Below are 5000 nucleotides of genomic sequence, written 5' to 3'. Positions count from 1 at the left end.
TTATCCATCAATTCCCCATTTGTTCCTTACCTCTATTCCACCTCCATCTCTTCCCCATAGCTCCCACTTTTTCTAAATCCACTACTTCCCCATGATCTCCCCATCTCCTCCCCATCACTTCCAGGCCTTTTCCCCCATTTGCCTCCCCATTTCCCCACCTCTTCACCATCCACATCTCTTCCCCACCCATTCCCCATTCACACCTCTTCCCCAACCTTTTCCCTATCTATTCCCCATATCTTCCCCCAACCCATCCCCATCTCTTTCCCCACCAATTCCCCAACCCATCTCCATCTCTTCCCCCACCTATTCCCCATCTCTTCTCCACCCAATCCCCATCTCTTCCCCATTTCTCCCCCCCAACACTTTCCCCATCACTTCCCCACCCATTCCCCATCAGCCTCGGTGGTTCCTTCCAGCTGACAGTGTCCGAGGCCGTATAGGTTTTGGGAAATTTTCTAAAGTTGATTTTTCCGAGTTCGAGTCAACCAGGCGGCCAGGCGCCGCTCGCTCCAAAGAGAGAGAGGTTGGGGGGGGGGGAGAAAGGGGGGGGGAAGGGGGGAAAGGGGGGAAAGGGGGAGGGCCCAGGAAGATCGGGAAACAGGAGGGGAAAGAGGGAAGGGGGGGAAGGGAGGTGGAAGGGGGGGAGAGGGGAAAGGGGGGGTAAAGGGGGGAGGAGGGGAAAGGGGGGAAGGGGAAGGGGGGAGGGGAAGGGGGGCAGGGGGGCAGGGAGGAGGAAGGGGGGAAAGGTGAGGGCCGAGATGGAAGATGAGTGGGAGGAGGGGAAGGAGGGGGAGGAGGGGGAGGAGGGGAGGTCAGCAAGTCCGAAGAAGAGAGGGAGGAGAGGAGGAGGAAAGCAAGAAGAAAGAGAATATGGGAAGAAGAGGAGGGAGGACAAGGAAGGGAAGAGGAGGAGGAAGAAGGGAGAGGGAGGAAGAGAGAGGGAGGAGGAAGGGAGGGGAGGAGTGGAGGAGGAGGAGGAAAGGAGGGAGGAGGAGGAGGAGGAGGAGGAAGAGGAGGAGGAAGAGGAGGAGGAAGAAATGGCGAAAGGAACAGGAGAAACAGAAAAAGAAAGAAGAAAGAGGAAATTCAAGAAGAGAAGAAAAGAAGAAAAGAAGAAGAAGAAGAGGAAGAGGAAGTAGAATATGAAGAAGAAGAAGAATATGAAAAAAGAAGATGAGGATGAAGAGGAGGAAGAAGAGGAAAAGAAGAAGAAGAAGAAAAAGAAGAAGAGGAAGTAGAAGAAGAAGAAGAAGAAGAGGGAAAAAGAAGAACAGAATGAAGAGGAGGAAGAAGAGGAAAAGAAGAAGAAGAAGATAAAGAAGTAGAAGAGGATGATGAAGAGGAGGAAGAAAAGGAAAAGAAGAAGAAAAAGGAGTAGAATAAGATGAAAAAAGAAGAGGAAGAAGAAGAGGAAAAGAAGAAGAAGAAAAAGAAGAAGAAAAAGAAGAAAACAGAGGAAGAAGAAGAAAAGACGAAGAAGAAGAGAAAAAAAGAAGAAGAAGAAGAAGAAGAAGAAGAAGAAGAAGAAGAAGAAGAAGAAGAAGAAGAAGAAGAAGAAGAAGAAGAAGAAGAAGAAGAAAAAGAAGAAGAAGAAAAGAGGAAGAAGAAGAAGAAAAGAGGAAGAAGAAAAAGAATAAGAAGAAAATAGGAAGAAGACGAGGAAGAAGACGAAGAAGAAGAAAAGAGGAAGAAGAAGAAGGAGAAGAAGAGAGGAAAATGTATCACGGACAGAGAGAGAGAGAGAGAGAGAGAGAGAGAGAGAGAGAGAGAGAGAGAGAGAGAGAGAGAGAGAGAGAGAGAGAGAGAGAGAGAAAGAAAGAGTGAAAGAGATGGAGAGAAAGCAAGAGAGAGAGAGGGAGAGAAAGCGAGAGAGAGAGAGGGAGAGAAAGCGAGAGAGAGAGAAAGAGAGAGAGAGCAATGAGAAGGGGAGAGAGAAATCTAAATAACTGAAAAGAGGGGAAATAGTAGAGAGGAAAATCTAACACAGTGGAAGATGAGGGGACATTTTGACCTCCCCCCTCTCTCACCTCTCTCACCTCTCTCACCTCTCCCCCCCACACACACACACCGAAGGGGATAGGAGGGGAAGAGGAGTTGGTTCTTGAAAATGGAAGAGGAGGAGGAGGAGGAGGAGGAGGAGGAAGGGGAGTGGTTTTTGAGTAAAGAGGAGGGGAGGAGGAGAAAGAAGGGAGGAGGAGGAGAAGGAAGGGAGGAGGAGGAGAAAGGGAAGAGGAGGAAGATATAAGGTGGAGGAGGAAGGAGGAGTAGGAGAAAGGAAGGAGAAGGTGAGAGGAAGAGGAGGAAGGGAGGAGGAGGAGAAGGAGGAGGAAAGGAGGAGGAAATGGAAGGAGGTGAGATTATTTTTTGTAAGGAGGAAGAAATAAGAAGGAGGAGGAGGAGAAGAAGGAGTAGGAGAAAGAGGAGGAGGAGAAGGAGGAGGAGAAAGAGGAGGAGAATAAGGAAGAGGAGTAAGATGAAAAGGAAGAGGAGGAAGAGAAAGTAGAGGAGCAAGAGGAGGAGTAGAATGAGGAAAGGAGGGTTTTTGGACAAAGAGGTAAAAAGGAGGAGGAGGAGGAGATGGAGGTGGAAGAAGGGAGGAGAGAGGAAGGAGGAGGAAATAGGGAGGAGAGAGGAAGGAAGAGGAAGGAGGAGGAACAAGGGAGGAAGAAGGGAGGAGAGAGGAAGGAGGAGGAAGAAGGGAGGAGAGAGGAAGGAGGAAGAAGGAGGAGGAAGAAGGGAGGAGAGAGGAACAGAAGAAAGAGGAAAGGGAAAGGAAAATTAGGAGGAGGAGGAAGAAAATGAGGAAGAGGAGAAGGAGGAGAAAGAGGAGGAAGAGGAGAAAGAGAGAGAGGAAAAGGAGGAGGAAGAGTAGAAGGAGGAGGAGGAAGAGAGGAGGAAGAGGGGAGGAGAAGGAAGAGAAGGAGAAGGAAGAGGAGGAGAAGGAGGAGGAAGAGAAGGAGGAAGAGGAGAAGGAAGAAGAGGAGGAGGAAGAAGAAGAGGAGGAGGAGGGGAGGAAGAGGGGAGGAGGAGGAGGAAGAGGAGAAGAAGAAAGAGGGAGAAGGAGAAAAGGAATAATAAGAAGGGGGAGGAAGAGGACAAGAAGGAGGAGGAAAGAAGAGGGAGGAGAGGAGGGTGATGGGGGTGGGAGAGATGGGATTTATTGATGAAAGAAGGGAGGATTTGATAGAAAGTGAGAGAGAGAGCGAGAGGGGGAGGAAGAGAGAGAGAGAGAGAGAGAGAGAGAGAGAGAGAGAGAGAGAGAGAGAGAGAGAGACAGAGAGAGAGAGAGAGAGAATGAGAGAAATAGCAGTATAATTATATATAAATATATATATATATATATATATATATACATACACACACACAGAAAAAAAATATATATATATACAGAGAAAAGAGAGAGAGAGAGATAGAGATAGAGAGAGAGAGAGAGAGAGAGAGAGAGAGAGAGAGATTGGGGGAGGAGGGCCAGAGAGAGAGAGAGAGAGTGTGGGAGGGGAGAGAGAGAGAGAGAGAGAGAGAGAGAGAGAGAGAGAGAGAGAGAGAGAGAGAGAGAGAGAGAGAGAAGGAGAGAGTCCTTCGTTTCGTTTTTTCGTCTTCTTTTTCTTCTTCTTCTTCTTTCTGTTCATCTTCTTATTTTTTCTTTTATTTTTCTTCTTTCTTCCTTCTTCTTCCTGCTCGCCTTCTTGTTCCTCCTCTTCTTCTATTTCTTCTTCTCTGTCTTCTCCATAATCTTACTTTTCTTTGCAACCTTCTTCTTTTTTTTTCTTCTTCTTCTTCTTCTTTCTTCTTCTTCTTCGTTGTTTTCCTTCTTCTTTTTCTTCTTCTTTCTTCTTCTTCTTCTTCTTCTTCTTCTTCTTCTTCTTCTTCTTCTTTCTTCTTCTTTCTTCTTTCTTCTTCTTCTTTCTTCTTCTTCTTCTTCTTCTTCTTCGTTGTTTTCCTTCTTCCTCTTCTTCTCTCTTCTTCTTATTCGTTGTTTTCCTTCTTCTTTCTTCTTCTTCTTCTTCTTTGTTTTCCTTCTTCTTCTTTGTCTGCTTCTTCTTTCTTTTTCTTCTTCTTCTTTCTTCTTCTTCGTCTTCTTTCTTTTTTCTTCTTCTTCATCTTTGTTTTCCTCCTTCTTCTTCTTCTTCTTTTTCTTCTTCTTCTTCTTCTTTGTTTTCCTTCTTCTTCTTTGTCTGCTTCTTCTTTCTTCTTCTTCTTCTTCTTCTTCTTCTTCTTCTTCTTTGTTTTCCTTCTTCTTTGTCTGCTTCTTCTTTTTTCTTCTTCTTCTTTGTTTTCCTTCTTCTTCTTCTTCTTCTTTCTTGTTTTTCTTCTTCTTCTTTCTTGTTTTTCTTCTTCTTCTTCTTTGTTTTCCTTCTTTTTCTTCTTCTTCTTCTTCTTCTTCTTCTTCTTCTTCTTCTTCTACTACTACTACTTCTTCTACTACTTCTTCTTCCTCCTGTATATATAAATGACCATTATAGTAATGACTTAAAGGGGGAGATAAAGGGGTTGATAAAAGGGGAATAAAGGGAGAGATAAAGGGGAAGATAAAAGGAGAAATAAAGGGGAGATAAAGGGTAATAAAGAGGACGATAAATGGAGAAATACAGCGGAGATAAAGGGGATTAAGGGGGAGATAAAGGGAAGAATAAAGGAAAGAATAAAGGGGAGATAAAGGGGGGTAGAGTGGGAGATAGACGGAAGAATAAAGGGAAGAATAAAGGGGAGATAAAGGGGGGTAAAGGGGGAGATCAGTGGAATAATAAAGGGAAGAATAAAGGGGAGATAAAGGGGAGTAAAGGGGGAGATAAATAGAAGAATAAAGAGGAGATATAAGGGGATAAAGGGGGAGATAAAGGGAAGAATAAAGGGGGAATAAAGGAGAATTGCTGATAAAAGTGTGAAGACACAGAAACGCGAGAGTGAATTAAGGGAAAAGAGAAGAAGCAATTAAGAAGAAGAAGAAAACAAAGAGAAAAGAGAGCTAATTCGAGCGAAAGAGGGGAAGAAGAGAA

This window comes from Oratosquilla oratoria, chromosome 30 (genome assembly GCF_046742065.1).
Source record: "Oratosquilla oratoria isolate Oo_2021 chromosome 30, ASM4674206v1, whole genome shotgun sequence".
NCBI lineage: Eukaryota > Metazoa > Arthropoda > Malacostraca > Stomatopoda > Squillidae > Oratosquilla > Oratosquilla oratoria.
This window is presented reverse-complemented; position numbering follows the sequence as displayed.